This window comes from Silene latifolia, chromosome 8 (genome assembly GCF_048544455.1).
Source record: "Silene latifolia isolate original U9 population chromosome 8, ASM4854445v1, whole genome shotgun sequence".
Classification (NCBI taxonomy): Eukaryota; Viridiplantae; Streptophyta; class Magnoliopsida; order Caryophyllales; family Caryophyllaceae; genus Silene; species Silene latifolia.
In genome coordinates, this window is record NC_133533.1 from 89545997 (window position 1) to 89567717 (window position 21721).

Here is a 21721-nt window from a genome sequence, read left to right on the forward strand (position 1 = left end):
ATGTATACTCCTGGGACCTTTACTTTGTGGGGCATCAAACTTAAGTGGATTTGGAATAGGAGTGTTGCTCATTTCTCCTGAAGGCGAGCATACACCAATCTCTGTCAAACTCGACTTCGAGGTGACAAATAATGCTGCAGAATACGAGGCTTGTCTCATTAGACTACAAGCGGCAGTGAGCTTAGGCATCAAAAACCTCCGAGTACATGGAGATTCATCCCTGATCATCAATCAAGTTACGGGATCTTGGAAAATCCGAAGCGAAAGCCTAGCACCTTATCAAGCTAGAATAGACCAAGTTGCCCAATGCTTTGATCACGTGACCTATCTACACCTACCTCGGGAAGAAAATCAATTTGCAGATGCTCTTGCAAAACTTGCATCTTTGATTAACATGCCAGATGACATGGTGGAAATGCCTCTATGCATCGAACGACGGTCAGAGCCAGCTTATGTCCACCAAATCACCGATGAAGAGGAAATCGCGCAGGAACCCTGATTCCAAGCAATCCTAAATTTCAAGCTCAATGGTACATATCCACCAGATATGGACAAAAGGGGACAACGTGCTATACGCCTACTAGCTTCCCAATACGTTCTCATGCAAGGAGAGTTATACAAAAGAACACCTCTTGGTGTAATCCTACGTTGCCTTGATCATTCACAGGCACGGAAAGTGATGGAAGAAGTCCACGATGGAGAATGCGGTCCTCACATGAGTGGGCCCATGATGGCAAAGAAAATCACACGTTTGGGGTATTATTGGACCACAATGGAATCTGATTGCATCAAATACGTAAGACATTGCCACAATTGCCAAATCTTCGGGAATGTACAACATGTCCCTCCTTCATTGCTCTATACGATGACATCTCCTTGGCCATTTTCTGCCTGGGGAATTGATATAATCGGGAAGATAACCCCAGCCGGAACAGGAGGTCACTGTTTCATCCTAGTGGCAATCGACTATTTGACCAAATGGGTAGAAGCGGCTTCCTACACCAGTTTTACAGCCAAAAACGTGGCAAAGTTCATACAAAACAACATCATCTGTCGATACGGTTGCCCACATGAGATCATTAGTGATAATGGATCACATTTCCAAGCTGAGACTGAGAAATTGCTAGCCAAGTACAAAATTAGGCATCACCACTCTTCGCCCTATAGACCACAGACCAATGGCGCGGTAGAGGCAGCAAACAAGAACGTTGTCACAATTCTCAAGAAAATGATTGACAACTACTGAGATTGGCCAAGCAAGATACCCTTTGCTTTGTGGGGATATCGTACATCTGTTAGGACGCCCACTGGGGCCACTCCTTTCTATTTGACCTACGGCATGGAAGCTGTACAACCAGTCGAGCTAGAAATACCATCTTTGCGTATCTTACTCGAAAGTCAAATCCCAGAAGCCGATTGAAAGAGGGATAGATATGAAGAACTCATCCTCCTGGATGAACGTAGGCTACGCGCCTTGCATAACATCCAAACATATCAAGCACGTATCAAACGAGCCTTCAACAAAAGGGTTAAGCCAAGAAACATCAAGGAAGGAGACTTAGTACTCAAGTCGGTTAGAGCTCTTTTACCTGTCGACCCACGGGGAAAATTCAAACCTAATTGGGCCGGGCCATTTCTAGTCAAGTCCATACTTCCAGGGGGTGCGGTTAGAATCACAGACTTGGATGGGAATGAGTTTTCCAACCCGACAAACCTTGACCAACTAAAACGGTATTATGCCTAGAATAGGAACAAAACGCGCCTCGCGTAACCTCACGTGTCGCTCTTGTGGCACTAAATAAACGGCCCCTGGCCAAGCTGAAATAAGCTAATGTCACTCTGCTCTTGCATTTTGACAAATTTGTCATCCTCATATCATCGAATAAACTAAACTGCACCTCCAGAGTAAGCAAAAAGCTCAGGCTTATTTTCTAAGTTCATTACAAGCTCTTGCTTAGAATAATTATTCTTTTACATTTACTCAAACTACGCGCAACGGTTTGATTTCATTTTTCTAAATGAATACGTAGGCAATCCTTTACAGGATACAACCCATTATTTCAAAATGTAAATAGAAGGACATTTGCATTGCATTTGGAATTCGACAAGAATAATAAATAGAAAATCACAACGGTTTCATAACCATTTAACCTTTTTTATTTCATTCATTTTCTAATAATAATACCCTACATAATAAAAATATAAAAAAATAAAAATAGGCTAGGATTCTAAAAACCCCACCTTTTTATTACAATAATAATAATAATAATAATAATAATAATAATAATAATAATAAATAATAAACACTTGGGCTATTCCTCCATCTTCCCCTTGCCCTTGTCATTCTTGTCATACTTTTTGTCACGACCTCGAGCCGGACGCTCTTGCGCCACTTCGGACTTAATCACCAACGGTCTTTCTCGAGGCCTAGACTTCTCATTCCTATCAATCACTTTATCCACGACAAGAGAGGTCTTCGGTTTCTTCGAAGGATGAACAACTCGAAACCCGGCTTCCTCCTCTCCCTCAGTCAGATGCTTTTCTTTCTCTCTTTCCACTTCGCACACCTTGTAGTCAACGGGCTCGCGCTTCCTCAATCTCTCGCGCTCTTCCGGAGTAGTAGCTTTTCTCCATCAAAGATAGGAATCCGACACCCATAAGGCATCGGCAGAAGAGTTCAAGAACCACACGTTTCTTTGGGCCCATTTAATGGCCCACTCCCTTCGGCTCTCTGTAGTAAGCGCCACGGCAGTCTGCGGGACGGTGTCAAGTTTCGGGATCATCTGCTTTAGCCCAACCTGTCTCATCAGCCTTTCCGGGAAGATGCACACCATGAATTCCAAGCCAGGAATGCGCACAGATCGAGTAGGATCCAAGGAAGACACTCCAGTGACAGATTTGAGATTCCACCATGGTACGATCCACCTAATCAAGGGGCCATCATCGCTCTTCAGTTTGTTCTCCCAATAATTACAGATTCGAGTGAAATCCACCATGTACAGCCTGGTCCTCATTGCAATCGAACGAGCATGATAAGAAGGAACATGAACTGGGGGATCGATCAATCGAAGACGCTCCATAAGCCAAACCTACCAAAAGTAGGTATTAGACAAAAAAGAAGAAGAAAAAAAAGAAAAAAAAAAAACAAAAAAGAAAAAAAAAAGAAGAAAAAAAAGAAGAAAATGTTCTTTTACCTGCAAGATAACTGGACTTCCCAAACACGGTAGGTCGCGATTGGCTTTCTTATTATCCAAGCCCAACAGGATCTCTCCTAAGCATAAAAAAGCTGGGCTCTTGCGCAGCTCCATTTGCTCAACTAGGCCCAAAAGACGGGGATCACCTCTCAAGTCTTCATCAACATGCCCTTGAAGGACATACACATGCAACAAGCAAAATCCGAATGCTCTTCGCCTAGCCACATAAGAAACGGTGGGATCGGCCCTGTTAATAAATCGGCCAATGAATTCCAACATTCGCACTCCTTTCGAGGTCACTAAACGATCAACCGCAAGTCTAGTCAACCCAAGCAAGTCTCTAAATTTGCTCTTATACCCTTGCGAGGTAGAAGGAATGGCAGGCAAGTGCTCTGGATCCCACCCACCAATCGCAACAATTTCTTCAGGAAACGGGCAAATGTCGCCTACAGGGAACGCAAAAACATGATAATTCGGGTCCCAATAATCAAGACAAGCGTCTAAGAATGGTTTGACAACCTTGATAAGCTTCAAACTCAACAAAGATCCGAGATTATAGGCGCTCATATCGTCTTTCTCCATGTTGGGAAATTCGTTGGTCCATTCTTTTAGGCGAATCTCCAAAGTATTCATGATGGATGTTTGTATTGAGAGTTTTATGTAATAAGACGAAGAAGAGACGGAAGAATTGTGTGAATAAAACCTCCATCGACCTCTCTATTTATACTAAATTCTGTTTCCAAAAATCTGCCATAACAGACACACCTGGGAACAGGCGCAGCACCTGCTGCGCCTCTTCAAAGGGATGCAGCTCATGCTGCGCCTCTTCCTTAGCGTTGTTCTCTGTGAATTTCCGCGTGGATCTTTCCTAAATTCCTCGACCAATAATTTCCTATTCCTACGGGTTATTATTTTGGTAAATACAGAAAATTGCCATATTCCATATTTCCTAATTCCGCGGGCACGCATTTCGAGGCGACATCAACATTTTCATTTTAGGAAATAATTTTCATTTTAATTCATTATTTTAGGAAATAATTTTCATTGTAATTTAATTCATTTCAAAATTTATTTCATTTAGATATTTCTTTCATTTCTTTTTAATCTTTTCATTTCTAACTTATAGGTTTCTATTTTTTTCTTTTTTTAGGGGTAACCCTCCCTACCGTCCGGTCATTTCCGGCAAAATTTTTACATTTTTGGCACTCTTTTTTGCATTTTTGCATCCTTTGAGTCATTCGTTTTGCGCTAATTCAGGCCATGTGTATATACAAATGTATGTTCTACGTGATTTCTATGTAAATTTCGGCAACATGACGGCATAAACCGTCATCTACCAAACCTGTTCAAAGCTAACCTGCAGATACAAGCAACGCAACCCAGCAGCAAAGGCACTCAGGCCATCATATATACAACAAAAAAGGGAAATGTACAATAAACTAGGGGCTCGAGCCCCAAGCAAAATCCAAAATGTTCAAAATGAAGGTCCAGAATGTACAAATGTGCAAGAAACAAACAACAACAAAACAAAACTACTGCCGGTTGCCCTCCAGCTCCGCAACTCTTGCCGCGAGAGCAGCAACCTCGGCGTCGCGAACCTCGAGCTCCCTCAACAAGCGAGTTGTCTCCTCCCGAGACTGAGCCAACTCTCGCTCCAGCTCACGGTCCCCCTGCAAACAACAAAATTGGCTCATGTCAATCATTTCAAGCAATTACAAAAGGAGTTTGAAAATCAAAATTCAAAAATGAAATAGACACAAGGTTCATACCTGACGACCTCGACCGCCGACAAGTGCCTCGACGGCAGTAGCTCGCAACCGGTTGGCCACCCTCCATAACGCCACAAACCGAGACGGCGCAACATGCATTTTCAAAAAGAAGTTCTCAATAATTGAATAAGTTCAACCAAATGTGTTCTTACACGAAAATTATGCGAATTAGAGGCTCACCCTCCGAATCAGATGCTGCCAATCGTCCAGGCCAGCATCCGTCACAGCCACGTCATAGTCACGCAGCTCGGAGATCGTCGTCCTCCCGGTCGCATCAGTGTACTCGAGGGTCTCGGGGTACTCCGGGGGCTCGTTGCCCGCCGCCTCAACCTCCTGCAAAGTCAAATGTTTTTCATTAATCGATGATCTTTCATCATATTCTCAAAATCAAGAATAAAGGAGAGTAAAGATGCTCACCACAACCGGCCAGTACGCCAACCTCCTGTAGAGGAACGCCGAGTAGTCCTCGCCAGGAAGAAGGAGGGTGTCACCACCAACGCCACCAAGTCGGCCTCCTCTCGGCCTCGAAGGCTCCTGAACATCATCCTAGGAGGGTCGATGGGAACCGTCAACACATCCCGAGAGCACTGACGAGCCAAGCGCTCGCCCAAGTACCACACAGGACCCATCGACGTCCTCAACAGCAGCCGGCTCGAGCTCCTAGGTCGAAGGACCTCAGCCACAAAAGGAGGCGCTCCAGCGTACTCCGTCTAAGGCCTGGGCACCCACTGAGACAAGACAAACAAGGAATCATTCTTATGATCGATTAAAAGCAATGTAGAAGCAAAATGAATATAAGTGAGATGCTCACGCTGTCCAGCTGAAGAGCGTTCACGTCCCGCCGGTAGACACCGTGAGAGGAACGCTTGCTCCTCGTCCTGCACATCACCCAATCCCTCACGACGGGATAGGCCTTCTCCAGCGGCTCCGTCCTCTTGGGCGAGAGGCTCGGAAAGTAGGAGTACGCCCACGCCTGCAAAGCGAGATAGTCAATGACGATCTTTCGTAATTTGATAAAGAAAAGAATTGATTTTAATCCAAATGAAGGTTCATACCTCCAAAGAGAGTCCAGGGCGATGACAAGACCAGGAAAAGTCCCCTTCTCCATCAACTCTGGCGAACCATGGCCCTCATGAAGCGGATGAGGACCGCAAAACCAGCAGTGACCCAGTCCCAACGCCCTAGGGAACTCAAGTCAGAAAGGAAGGGAAGAAGCTTCGTCAACAGCCTCTCTCCCTTGTCTCCGAGGTAGATCGAAGACAGAAACCACCAAAGCCACAAGCGGACCCTCTGCTCAGCAGTACAGGGAGAAGGAGCCGTCTCTCTCCCGTCAATCATCACAAGCGCCAGGATCTTTCCCGCGAAGTAGTCTCGGACATAGGAACTAGGCACCAAACCAGGCACTGTAACAGCCTTCGGCGACAAGTTCCAGCCGATCAACCTCCTAGCCTCGGCCGAATCCACCCTCATGGCAGTCTCTGGCCACTCCACAGCCTCAGTCCCACACGGCACCGAAATCATGCCGTAGTCCTCCCGAGTGACTCCCACCTCACCAAAAGGCATGTGAAACGTGGAAGTCGTATCCCAGAATCGGTCCAAGAAAGCGCGGACCAGGCTAAGTTTAGCCCGCAGCTTCCTCTTCGCGATATCCCTCCAAGCCTGCACCAAGGCACCAAATGCTCCACGCTCGATCATGGCGCGCTCCTCCGCCGACAGCCGCTCGTAGCACTCCATCGCCGTCGTGTAGCCCGAGAACGACCTCATGTTCCCGGCCTCCTATTGTGATTGGAAACAAAAAGCTATCTTTAGTTTTGAATGAAAATTGGAAATGATATGAGCAAATGAAATGAATGAAAAAAGTTGAGTGATGAGTAATGAATTCAGGATTACCAAGCTCTTCACCGTTCTGTAGGACAGGTGACCCTCTACAGCCCAAAGCAGGTGCCTGTTGTCCCAGGTCTCAGCCCACGCGGGAGCTCCTCTCAGCTGACGACCTCCTCGCCCAACGTTGGCCCGCCTCGGGGCCTCCTCCTCCTCAACAGCCTCCTCCTCGTGGACCTCGTCCCGAGCAGCCATCACCGCGGTAGTGAAAGCCTGCTCCAAAGCCTCCTCGATAACAGCAGTGTCTATCTCCATGGGAGCTCTCCCAGAAGTACAAGCCTCATCACCTGCAACGTTGAAGTAAATTTAGGCCGCGTCACGTGACGGCGAGCCTTAGTTAAGGGATTTTCGAGCCTTCAGAAGCCCTGAAATTGCGCTTTTCTCGCCATCTTTGGCCATATTCTCACAAACCCGATCACTCGTGTGGTAATTAAGGACAAGTCAAGCCTAAGTTGAAGCCTAGTTCCGGGTTCGAGTCGAAATTTCGGCAGCATTTCGTTATAACGGCGATTATGCCCTGGAAAAGTGTCCTGAAAGAGCCGTCACAAACCAAAATTCCGATATGGTAGGAAGTTTACCCATCATCCAAGGATCCCAAATATCAAGTTTCATCGCAAATGGGCAATCCTAAGGCTATTTTCGAAGTAATTTACGGTTTAGCTGTGAAACCGTCTCAAATTCACTCAAATGCTCAAAACTCAACGAAAATTCGAAACAAATACATGGTTATGTTCCTTATATTACCAATTATCCGTTTCTAATACCAATTTTACAAGGCAAATCCATTTGGGGGAAAAGCCCCAAAGTTTCGAATTAATTGGGTTGAAAACCCTAATTTTTTCGATCCAGATTGAGCAAATATAGAAGATTAATGCAAGAATGATATACATACCTCGGTTAGTCATGATGAACGCAAGCTTTTGGATCAAATCTTGGCGGAAATGGTTAGGATTTGAGAGAGAATTTGAGGAATTTGTGTTTAGAATAAATGAACTAAAACCCTCTGTTTATCGCGTTTTTACGCAGAAAAGCCACCTTCAGGAACAGACGCAGCAGGCTCTGCGCCTCTACCAAGAGACGCAGCTCTTGCTGCGCCTCATCCTGGTATTCCCTCCATACGAGTTTTCAAAAATTCGTCATGAGTTCGTTATTTGTGGGCCCATCTTTGGTGCGCCTCTTCCTCGATGCCATTTTATCTTTTTTGGTCCGTTTGACGATTATCTTTCGTTCAGACCCGCATTTTTAAGCCAACAGCAGACTATCATACGTTATTTATCGTTTCCAAGACCTCGCTTGCCGCAACGAGCGGTTATTCCTTCACAGGTGTTTCGACACGCCTTCATTATATTTCCCCAGCGAGAGTAAACGGATAGACTTTCCCTCTCGAGACATGGAGATTAGTTCCCGATTATGTTCCCCAACGAGAGTTCACGACCCACAGTCACTTCCTCTCGAGACATGGAGATCAACATCGACCCCGAATTCTTCCGAAGTTTGTTTGAAGCTGAACACAAGCAGATTTCTCCCAGCAGTTCCCGACTGTGTCCTGCTGTCTTTCCTCAGAATCATCGTTTCCTTATGATCCTTCAGATACCCCTTTTCAGGATAAGTCCCGTTTCGTTCAGAAATCTCAGGTATGATCTCCTCTTATGGCTGGCGAGCCTCCTTACGTAGTCTAATGGACTTTAAACGACCCTCCCCGATAGTCGACAGACTCTAAAATGTTTCCGACGACAGGTCCTTGGCTCAGACCCCTTGAGCCGCCTCGCGTCGCCATAGTCGTCAGGTTGTAATCTTCGATTGACCTGATGGCTATACTTTGACTTTCGCCTTATCCAAGCCTCAGTCAAAGTGGGGCTCAGAGATACCTCATTTCTGCACCCCTCGCAAACCACCCGGTGATGATTGGGCCGCATGTTTGGTACGCGGAACGATTTGTGATAGTTCGTAAGTTTATCGTCAAGTGATTGCTCAAACACTGATGTCTACCTCTTAGTTGTCATCTACGTGCCGATACGGTCGTTTTGACAGTAATTAGAGTACATTTGGAGTCCGGGCCTAAAACCGTCTTCATTTTCTGATAACCGTTAAATCCCGAGTCAGAATGTTCTGGAATGTTCCGGATATTTCTATTCCATATTTTATAAATATTTCACAATCTTTATTCTTTGGTAAACAATTTCCCGTAATATTCATACAAAATATTAAGGAAAACCAAATTATCCCTTTATTCCATAATTTAAACACGGAAATCTTTCTTCCGCAGGAGGAAACCACTTGGGAACAGACGCAGCAGGTGCTGCGCCTCTTCCAAGAGACGCAGATCGCCGCCTCTTCCCAGGTCCTTTTCTGCGTATTTTTCGTATCTTTTTTATATCTTTCCGAGATTCACTTCCAAAGTCTCTCCGAAAACCCTATTTTCGCCACGTGATTAGTATAAATAGGAGCCTTCGCTCCTCATATTTCTCACGCGAGTGTCCGCCCTTCTCTTCTCCCTTTGCATTCTAGACCTTTGTTCTTACTTTTCGGCGCCTACGTGCTTGAACATTCGACCACGTAAGCTCGGATCCTTCTGAGTACCAGCCTCGTTTGCATGACCGACCAATTTGACCAACTCCACAATCAATCAACTTAATTAATCTAATCATTTTCCTCTTACGAGGGCACTTTCATATTTGCATTATAGTTCGAGTCGAGCATCACTAATCGTAAACTTAGTTCATCTCGTTTCGTCAAACATGTAAGTCTGAGGGTGTATATCTCTCTTTTATTATTGTTATTTACCTTTTTGTATCATTATTGTAAGGTTTATGTCGAAAATACCTCTTAAAACCGATTTCTAAAACCTCGTTTAAAACCTCTTTTTTACGGATTTCCAGAAGACAAACCGTCGAGAAAGAACGCAGCAACTGCTGCGCCTCTTCGAAGGAGCGCAGTCCTGCTGCGCCTCTTCGTGAGGCTACCGCAGTTCCTGCTTCCTTTCTTCTTCCTTCGTCCTCTGTAATTCGTTGTTTTTTATTTGTTTCGTTTGTTAATTCTTCGTTACAATAATCCGGGTTGTGGAAATTCGATTTGTTCATATCGTGTTTCTGGAATTCAATCTTTGATATATTTTCATCTGTCTATTGTCATACTCGTCATTAATTTGTCATTAATTCATCATGTTTAGCTTATTTTGTTCACCCATGTCATTAATCCATCGTTTAATCTTGTAATTAATTCGTTACAATAATCCATGTTTTATTGCTTTTATGACCGTCGTTCATATGTAAATAACCTGTTAATCACTTTCATCCAAGTAAATAATATTAATCGATCATTAAATTCACCAATTAATACTAACGATTTACAGTTCCGGCTTCACAGCCAGAACTCACCCCCTTGAACAGACGCAAGAATCGGCTGCGCCTCTTTCCAAAGGGCGCGATCTCTGCGCTGTTCCCAAAGTTGAATTCTGTCTCTGAAATTCCGTTCTGCCTTGACCTAGTTTAATTAGTTCACGTATAATTAACTATTATCCGTATTATCGCCTAATTCCTGTTCGTTAATTCTTTCTTTTATTCTTTTTCCAAATTATCCGTTTTGAAAGGTATTTTCGACATAAATCGTTCATCCGATGTAATTATTGTAATTTTTATTATTTTAATATTTCTTTATTGCATTTATCGTATTCCTTGTATCATTTGTATGCCTTCGCATGTAATTGAACATAAACTCCTACTTTGACCCAATTGTATGCTAAATTACGTGTTTCACCGACTTAGCCTAATTCTCACATGTTAGGATTAAAACTTGGATGTTGCATTGCATGCATATAATCGACGATATATCGAGTATAGATGATGTCCCTAATCATTAGTAGAGGCCGCTATCGAGGCGGGTGGGATTAGGTGTTCGATCAAAAGAGCTTCCTAATACGTACCCTCACCCCTTACTCCAGATCTCTGTGAACATCCGTGTTCATTGGCATCCACGAGAGTCATTCTAGACATAGAATGCTAAGGGTAACGATCGCTTGGTGTTCATGTCTCTACTTTGTGTCTTGACATGACACGAGGTATTCGAACGGTTCCAATTTCCCATAAAAATTGGTGGCGACTCCACAAAATGCAAACGCTTGTTCTCTCTCCCAAGCGCCCCTGTGGGCCCATTGTCCACAATTATCATATTTTGTTATTACTCAATTATCACCCCAACTCATTATTCTATTATTTATTAATATTTCCGTTTAACAATATAATCCACAATTATTATAATTAATAAATATAACTAATAAATATAATTTATAAAATATGATTAATAAAATATAATTAAAATACGGGTTATTACAGTCTTCACCCCTTAAAATGAACTTTGTCCCGAAGTTCAACCCACACAACTCGAAGGGCACTATAAATTCCAATAAATTTGCCATCACCATTACTTAAGATAAATCTAACTTATCACAATTAAACACATATAATCTAAACACACATCATAAAACCTAGGAGTATGACATTCTACCCTTCTAAGAACAAACTTCGTCCCGAAGTTTCCCATTAAATAATTATTAAGGTGCTACCAAAATAAAGAAAAATGTCTAAGTAATAATAGTAAAATTTTCCTAAGTCACCCTATAACTAAGTATTCCTTCCCCCTTGCACTGTAGTAGCTGCTGACTTCCTATCATTGCTCCGGTCACCCTCATTTTCTTGGTTGCTACGACTCTGATTAACATAGTTGTTACTGAAATTTCTCTGGTTGCTCCCATAACCTGACATATCAGTTTCGTAACCTCTTCCCTGACTACCATTGCCATTCCTCGGTATACTCCTACATTCATATGCTCGGTGCCTCATCCGGTTACATGCATAACACTTCACTAACTTCCCCTCACAATCCTTACCTGGATGATTATTCCCACACACCTTACTATTATACATCCTAACCTCCGACCCACGGTTCCAACTAGTGCCCTGACGTGTTTCCCTTCCATTCCCAAATCCTCCTGGTGAGCTAATTCGGGATTTAGTATCACCTCCCTTCTTCTTATCGCTCCCACTCCTTTCACTAGTACACTGAGTCTTTCTTTTCTCCCCCTTCTCCTTCTTCTCCTCCTTCAGCATATCAGCAATTCTCTCTGCGTGCCCCGCTCGCTGATAGACATCATCCATGGTACCTGGCTGCAAGCCTCTTCTTAATAATTGTTGTTAACCCTTTCTCAAACCTTAATGCTAACATCTCCTCACTGAAGTTCAAATCAGACACATATTCTGCTAATTCCATAAACCTATTGTGATAACTCTCCACCGTCATCTCATTAGTCATTTTGAAAGAATCAAACTCAGCTCTCATCTTACTCCTAACATGTTCTGGTACAAACACAGCCCTTATAGTCTCCTTGAAACCTTTCCAAGTGATAAAAGATTCATCACTCTCCCTCCAAACTTCCCTTATGACCTCCTTACTACCATTCCACCACAAACCCGCCTTTCCCCTCAAATAGTAAGCAGCTTGATCTACTTGCAACTCCGCAGGACATCCTAGCAACTAAAAAAGGTTATCAAACTCCCTATGTCAATCCCCAAGTAAAGATGGTTCTCCTAATACGTCATATTTTGTCGGGTTGTGTCTTGCAATGCTAGCACTCATCTTTGCTAGATCCTGAACTGACCACTTAGCCTTTAATGCCGCAGTCAGAGCCTCGTTCATAGCTATCAAACGGTCAATCTCCTCTTGGGACATGGTAGAGGGTGTAGGTGTAGATCTCTTTGTAGGCATGGTTCTATGAAAGTAAAACGAAACAACATAAGTTTCTACCCGAGAAAAGATGGCTTAACATTTTTAAATATTCTATACTTACAAAGATAAGGTGTGGTCAATTCTATCCTTTTTATAACCCTTTATTAGGTCCTCCTATGATCACTCCTACCCCTCAACTATCACAGGTGAAGGACTTATAAGACATTTATATTAATCTTTTGGAAAGACTCGCGTTTTCGGGAATCAAAGTCAAGCTGTAACTTTCAAAATTCACCATTAATTAACCATTACATTCCACATTGAGTTTTTATATTTTCCAGAGAATATAAAGAGTTTTTAAAGCATAAGAAAAATAATTAAGTCCAAATCTCGAATAATTAATTTATAAAGATTTTTACAATTCAGTGGGTCGAAACAAAAACTGATCAGCAAAAAGTCAAAGTTTTAGGTCAACTTGTAAAAATCACTATTAATTACACCTTGCAACGTGGTTTATCAATTTGAAAACAAATTTGAGTCTTCTAAACAATGGAGTTGGAATTAGGTAAAAATATCAAGTACAAATTAAATGAGAAATTTTACAAAATCGTTTGTCGAAAACTTTACTGTTATTAGGAAACTATGTATTTACCTTATTACTATTATTATTATTATTATTATTATGAAATACGATTACGATTACGATTACGATTACGATTACGATTACGATTACGATTACGATTACGATTATTATTATTATTATTATTATTATATGAAGATGCGCGCAGCTTTCATTATAAAGAAAATAAAAATTTTACATGAAATTGGTGGGGAGCCGAGAGATACCGAGAATTTCCTGATCCGCTTGAGCAAGACAACAGCATCCGAACTCAGCTCCCCAAGTAAAGAGAAAGAGAGGGGAAGGAAACCATAACCCGCTGGAGTGCACAAATCCCCGTACTTAGCACACTTACGCTGAGCAGCATCAGCGACAACCCGGCCAGCTACAAAATCCGTCATCCCAGTCTGAGTCAAAGGAGAAGATCCTGTCAAGTCAACGCACACATCCTTGTTGTTGTTGTTGTGACATAATTATCGAGTGTTATTATTATTCTATGGATTATCGAGTGTTATTATTATTCTATGGATTATCGTATTTTGTTATTACTCAATTATCACCCCAACTCATTATTCTATGTTGTTGTTGTTGTTGTTGTTGTTGTTGTTGTTGTTGTTGTTGTTGTTGTATGACTTTTATTATGACATAATTATCGAGTGTTATTATTATTCTATGGATTATCGTATTTTGTTATTACTCAATTATCACCCCAACTCATTATTCTATTATTTATTAATTATTTCCATTTAACAATATAATCCACAATTATTATAATTAATAAATATAACTAATAAGTATAATTTATAAAATATGATTAATAAAATATAATTACAATACGGGGAATTACAGTCAAGTACTTTCAAATTCGTTTCCGTCTTCATAATTAAACCTAATTCGTTTTATTCGTTTCTAATTTGTCTTTAATCCGTTTTAACCCGTTTTAATTCGTGTTCATTGATTTTATGAGGATTTCGTATGTAATTAATATATTAAATCACCTTCACTCGAGTATAATAGCGATAATAAATCATTAAACATACCAACAAACGTAAATAAACCCGCAGTTCTAACTACACAACTTGAACTCACCTCAGGAACAGACACAGTGAAAGTCGCGTCTCTTCCAAGGGACGCAGCAATGTTGCGCCTGTTCAGGGATGAGTTCTGTCTGTGAATTTTCGTTCTTGCTTTGACATAATCCTTTAGTTACGTAATTAATTGACTATTAGCCGTAATATCACCCTTAATCTGCCCACATTTTTCAACCTTATTTATTTTCCTTTATTTTCCTCAAATTGTCCGTCTTAAGTATATTTTTGGACGTAAATCAATTAACTCATTGTAATTCATTGTTATGTTAATTATCGCTATTTATGTCTCGTATTTAATTATGTATGATTTATTTATTTGTTTTTCACATGTAATTAATCCTAGTCCCTAATTCGACATTAATAAGTGAATAATTTGTTCACCGACATAGTTTAACTCACATGTTAGGATCAAAACGTTGGATGTTGCATTGCATGCATATAATCGATAACATATCAAATCTGAACGATTTCCCTAATCATTAGTAGAGGCCGCTATCGAGGCGGGCGGGATTAGGTGTTCAGTAAAAGGACTTCTTAATACGTACCCTCACCCCTTACTTCAAATCTTTGTGAACATCTGTGTTCATTGGCATCCACGCACTACAAAAAAAAAACACGGAAAACTGACGGTACTTCTGACGGAATTTGAAGTCCGTCAGATATTTAACGATATTGACGGATTTTTGACGGATATTCCGTCACTTCACTATTCTTGACGGAATATCCGTCACAATACGTCAGACGATACTGGCGCGTTAAAAAAATCTAAAGGCGCCATTATCTCCTGACGGAAAATCCGTCACTCTAGGTTAAGCCACTGACGGATAATCCGTCAGAATGTTCAAAAAATATGGAGTCCTGACGGAAATTCCGTCAGGATATTTCTCTCAATTATTGCCAAACGAGCAATAATTGAAAGAAGCTTCCTGACGGAAATTCCGTCAGGATCCCGTGTTTTTGGAAAGTCCTGACGGAATTTCCGTCAAAAAAGTCAAACAATGTTAGTTATTAGAGACCTGTGTACTTCTACCATTAGAGAGTTGCTCCCGGCTGGTTCTTGGAATGCAATAACTGAGATCAGCCAATTTTTTAGAGATCTGTGTATTTCTACGATTAGAGTTGATTCTATGGAACGTCTAGAGAATAACATTGCGGAGATAATATGCAAGTTAGAGAAGATATTTCCCCCATCTTTCTTCAATTCCATGGAGCATTTGCCAATTCACTTACCTTATGTAGCGAAGGTTGGAGGACATGTTCAATATCGATGGATGTATCCATTTGAGAGATTTCTTAATCATATAAAAATAAAGATTGGCAACAAAGCTCGGGTGGAGGGTTCCATATGCAATTCTTTTTTGTTAGAGGAAATTGCAAATTTATGTTCCCTATATTTCGAAAGTCACATTGACACAAAAACGAAAGATTTAGATGTTGGTTTGAATTCCGATGACGACATAGATTCAATGAAATTACCCGAGTTATTTTCAATTCTTTTTTGTTAGAGGAAATTGCAAATCAAGGCAAGATCACATGTTGATGATCCTGTTGACGAAATTGTCTTCCAAGAGGATGTGGTTGTCAATGATCACGCATCTTCACCAATTTTGGTGGAAGAGTCAGAAACTGAAGATGAATATGAAGTGGTTGTGGAAATGGGTGAAAGGGAATATGACGGGGATGTCGGAGAAGAAGAGGATAATGAAGTTGAAGTTGAAGAAAATAGAATAGAGGAAATGTGGAAGAAGAGGAAGAAGTCGGAATGCTTTTTTCAGATGATGAACCTCTTTTGATTCATAGTGATAGTGATAGTGATGAGTGATGGGAGTTGTTGTAATTCTACTATATTAATGTATGAATTTTATGAAATCATTTTTATGTATGAATTTTAATCATTGAATCAAATTGAAGCATTTTAATCATGACACTTCATTTTTGTTTTCATTTTTTTTGGACTACCAATTTGCGGTGTTAAATTATTTATTTATTATATTGTTCATGACACTCCAATTTTTTTGGACTAACAATGACAATTCAATAGGCACAACACCTAAGCAGCTAGGAGTAGAGTACTATGTCCCTTGCCCAGATCATGCTCAATAGCACGTTTTTAAAAAAAATTAACAGGACTAGAAATGAGATGTGTCATGTGTCCGTGGTCTATTTTAGGAAAAGAATGCATTGTCAATTAGCTAGTGTTTGTCTCCATTGTCTTAAGTACATTAGCATCTTGCATCATTAGCATCATAAGCATTCCATTTGCATTATCAGCATATACTACTTGCGTCTTACATCATAAATTATTTGCATTAATGTCATAATTGTGGAATCAGTTCAGTCGTATTATCAAGCACACCACTTGATTCGAGAAATCGGTAAAACCATAAAACCAAAAATATAAAAAAAAACAAAAAAGAGAGCATGGATTCAACATCAATCGACTAAAGCCTCGTTTGGTTCATCTAGGAATTTAATTGACACCGGAATATCCAATTCATGTGAATTATTTTCCTGTATACGAATTCACATGAATTCGGAAAAGTCGTTTGGTTGCGCATGCGGGAGTTGAATTCCACAGGAGTTGTGAACTACCTAGAGGGGGCTAGGTCATTCAATTCCACCATTATGTAGACATTCAAAACTCCTTGGAATTTTTTTTTTTTTTTGGTAACATGTGAGCATTTTATATAATAATGAATCATCCAAAAGGATATTACAATTCAGCACATTTCTAAGATTTCTAGCAAGACTAAGTACACAAATTACATTGAATTGCTAAAAGACTAAGCCAAGCACAATCTGACTGATGAACTACAGAATGTACATGATGTACAATTCTATAATGCAGCTGCTTCTTGAGAGTTGCTACCAGATGCTCAGGTCTGCGAAGTTGAAGTGCCAGCCTGCAATTATTGCGTTCAATCCACAGCATATAGTAGACAGCCAACCTTACCATTCTGCAAATCTTCCTCTGAAACTTCGAATAATGATTCATAGGGCCACTTATACGAAGACAGAGCCACTGCTCCATTCCATCTAACACCTGAGAGCTATAAACACAATCCCCAAAGAGATGTTCATGAGTTTCCTCCATGACTTCACAAAGAACACAGCTATTTGACGTACAGAAGCCCAGCTGGTAAAGCTTTGCCCGAGTATTTAAGGCCTTCCTCTGAATCAACTAGCCTATAAATGAATGTTTTGGTAAGATCCAAGTATCCCAAACATCTTTATACCAAGGAACAGGGGGGTGGGTTCCCTGCAGGCATTGGTACCCTGCACTGAATAACCACCAGGGGTAGCTATCCAAGAACTGTTCTGAAAACCACCTTCCATCAACCTCTTGACACGGCAAATGTTTCTCCAGTTCCAATTGGAATCAGGAGAAGGTACATAAGTATCCCACTGTGCCCCTTTCAAATATACATGATCAATCCTCCTTGGAAAATCAATTTCGTTTACACGCGCGCCAATGTTTTTCAAATCATGCAATCAAAGAAATTCGATTAATTAATTTTTTTGATAAATCGATGTCTTACTCTATGATTTTGAGGAAACAAAACAAGAGAACAATAGCCTGACAATTAGTTCTAATTTGGTATGATTCAGGTGTCCCCAAATAGAACCCATTTTTTTAATATTGATAAGGTGAATACCCAGCCTGTTGAATGCTAGGCTTAATGAGTATCAGGGTCTCAAAACATCTCTTTTCGTCCTATGAACTTTAAGGTGTATGAAGTTTCATATTATATTCTTTAAGCAGAACGATAGAGACTCCATTTAATTTTAAAATTTCTCTAGGCCAAAAGCAGACCTACGTCACTATAACTATTTTTTGAAACACTTTGGTAGTGCTTCTGAATCAAAGTTCAAATAAATAATGAATCACAGCACATGGAACCATTTTCTTTCTATCAAGAAAAATTATGGTAGAATAACTGATATTTATATCAGTTAATGAAAAAGCCCAATGCAAAAAACTGCATGTTGGGTCTTTGAAACAGTTCAAATCATTTTGATAATAAAAGAAAAAGTTTGATTTGTTTTACCGAGAAAGTCTACGGTTCGAATCCGTATAGCCCTAAAAATATATATACTATATGAATTTATATTAAAAATTTAATTATTAGTTGATTGCTTTTATAACCCATCGTTTGTCTCTCATCAAATAAAACAAAATGGCAATAAACTTATTAATGAGTATCATTTATGGCGGAGAAAAAAAATAAAAATAAAATGTATTTCACTGGATCCAATCTAGGATAATCAACCCTTAATTTTCTTTTGTAAGTATTTGTAAGTATAAGTAAAAAATTTTATAGGAATCTTATTTTTATCGTTCCTACCCAATCAAATAATTTATTATATTACCCCCTTTAATAGGTATATTATACCTAACTCTAACTTTAATTGTTAGAAGCAAAACCCTAGGGATAAATTGACTATTAAACATTTCATTTCAGCCCAATGAACCAACTACAGTTGATTATAAGAAATAGGTTTAGGAATACCCTACATTATACTAACTCTATCAAAAAATTCTCGTTTTTTTAAGCCCGGATTTCAAAAAGATCTTTGGTCAATGGTCAATTTCATTGGCAACCTTGTCAAAGAAACTTTGTAGTTTAATAGACCGTGACTACAAAAGTGCAAAACAAGTATTTCTTTCCTTATACAATCAATAAAAGAAATACTTGGCCCGAATTCGGATCGATCACTGGCCCGAATTCGGAAAGAAATACCGTAGTAGCTCCTTGGAAAATTGAATGCCTACATTTTGCCAAAAAATTGGCAACCAAACATCCTCCCTTTTTACAATTCATGGGAGTTTTATTTTCCCATGAATTAAAAGGGCAACCAAACGAGGCCTAAGAAAGGGGAAGCACCCATAATTTGGCCAGAAGCTATGTATCAAGCACACAACTTGATTCACAAGACCAGTAAAACTATCAGTTCAATCGTATAATCAAGCATACGACTTGACCGGTAAAGAAATAAAATAAAGAAAAGAGGCATAAATATGAATCAGTCAATAAAGAGACAGAAATACTCACAGCTTGATTGGAGCTGATGCCAAGAAATCTGTTCAAATGTCACAGCAAGGGTTCGACAATGCTCCATCATCAGTCATCCGGTCACCAATCCGAAGCTCGAACGATTGCTTATCGACGGTACAATAACTGTCGCTGATAACATCCCATATCAGGAGCCAATTCAAGGGTTCTCCAACACCGACCATCTTGTTGCCAATCAAGCGCTCGAATGACAGCCACGACGGCGCAATCGATGCTGGATTCATTCCATATCAGAGAACCGTACTGATTTGTTTTATGTAGTGGGCAACAGTATATAGACGAATCAAAATAAAACAATAAGTGGAAAAGGAATTGAAGAAAATCAATCAGAAAGTAAAGGTGAAGTTTGATCGGTGGGCTGAATAAAAGCAAAAGTTGATTTTTCTATCCTAAGCTTCAATTTGTTGAAGATAAGGCTAACTACTCAATTATTAGACGCAACATATTATCAAGTTAATGAGATGGGTCCACTCAAATTAGGGGTTAGCAAAGTTCCACTAATTAACACTCGTCTCTTCTTTTCAAAATGGAAATTTGCAATTTCTAATCCAAGTTCGTAAATTAAATTTTACTTTTCTCACTCATTCCCCAAAATTCAAATTTTATAAATAATTTCATACTATTTTACAAAATTTTACAATTTTCAAATCCTTTGGTCGGCAGGCCCTGACATGCATTTGAGTTCTTAAAATAAAATTTTCTGAACTTGCCCTTTTTGCGAAATAAAATTTTGCAATTTTCAAACTTATCGGTCGGCGGGCCCTGACACGCATTCAAGCTTGTGAAATCAGATTTTGCAGGTTCACTCTTAAGCGAAACAAAGTTTTGCTTAACCAGATTTCAGACCAGCTAAACAAAGTTTGGCTATTCCAGATTCAAGACCAGCAAAACAAAGTTTTGATTAACCAGATTCCAAACCGGCGAAACAAAGTTTTGCCATACCAGTTTCCAGATTGGTGAAACAAAGTTTTACCAGCCCCATTCCAGATTGACAAAACAAAGTTTTGTCATGCCAGTTCCAGAACAGCTAAACAATGTTTGGCTATACTAGTTCCAGACCAGTGAAACAAAGTTTCACTATGCCAGTTTCAAACCAATGAAACAAAGTTTCGTTGCACCGGTTCCAGCTTCATTCCGGATTAGTAAAACAAAGTTTTGCTAAGCCGGTTCCAGATTCCAGCTACTCCAGACAGGTAATATAAGAGGCCCAGGTATGTTTCTTAACCTTTATCTGTCCCGACCGGACTACTTTGACCTTCGTCTTACTCAGACTCGGTCAAAGTGGGGGCTTCTGTAGACACCTCAAAATGTCTACCTAGCCTTACGGGTACCCGATGATGAGGCTAAAATTAAATGACTAAATAAAAATTGACAATGTTACAATTAAATGGCTCTTTACTCTTATTTTCCCAGAAACCAGTAAAATGGCATAAAACCACCCTTAAAGCCTTCCATTTCCTTCCAATCCAGTTTGACGATTTCTCGTATTTTTATTCCATTCCAGACGATGTTTACTCATAAATGGGCCTAATAAGTAAAGATAACGAGGTAATCTACCTCTTTATGATTACATGCATGAACTCAAAAGCCCGTATGTAAACGAAGGCTAATAATCAACTTGGTGATTACTGGAAACTAGCATCGATGATTCTGATTAGATAGAAACAAAAATACTCCCTCTTATTCACCATTTTCTTCCCCTTTCCTTTTTGCACAAGAAATAAGAAATTGAATTTGGACCACATAAAATACACTACCCCACATGCTATTGAATTTGGACCACACAAATCAACCCAAAAAAGGAAATAGGGAAGAAAATGGTGAATAGGAGGGAGTAGGATATTAGCTTCATGTCGTTACCAGCCTAGAGCTAATGAGTGTGAATGCAAGTTGTGTTAGAAGATTGTTTTATTAATTTGTTTGGATAGGACACGTTTTTCCTTAGCAAATAGGAAATCAGGGAGTAAACAAGTGGTTATGAGATAACAATGCATTAACAAAATTCTATCTTGTATAGACTTCAGCCCAAAGTCGAATTCTGATTTCAAAGTAGTATAAATTATAAACACAATGGTATCCATACAGGGAGGACGAGCCAAAAAACACAAAACCAGGCGACACAAATACAATACCGAAAGATCCAAACCTTAAACCAGACCATAAATTCTGTACTTTTATACTCCGTCTCAAATATATTATTCCAGCTTCAAATCAAACCATACATATAAATTGTCCCAGTTCCATATAAGCGTATAAGAGTCAATAATTAACGACAAAGTCGATTTTTGTTCATAGTCAGCATCCACATAGGCCTGAGGGTACCGACATCAAATAAGTTTCTTCTTTACTCTTTGTTTTTATTTAAATCTTT

General features: G+C 40.0%; 1 long non-coding RNA gene across 1 annotated transcript; it reads right to left on the reverse strand.

Moving 5' to 3' along the window:
- Window positions 1-4576: 4576 nt before the first annotated feature.
- Window positions 4577-5465, reverse strand: LOC141594458 (uncharacterized). Its single transcript, XR_012522215.1, has 3 exons — window positions 5381-5465; window positions 4964-5296; window positions 4577-4864 (listed from the first exon to the last, which is right to left on the reverse strand). It is a non-coding gene; the product is annotated as an uncharacterized LOC141594458 (long non-coding RNA).
- Window positions 5466-21721: the final 16256 nt, after the last annotated feature.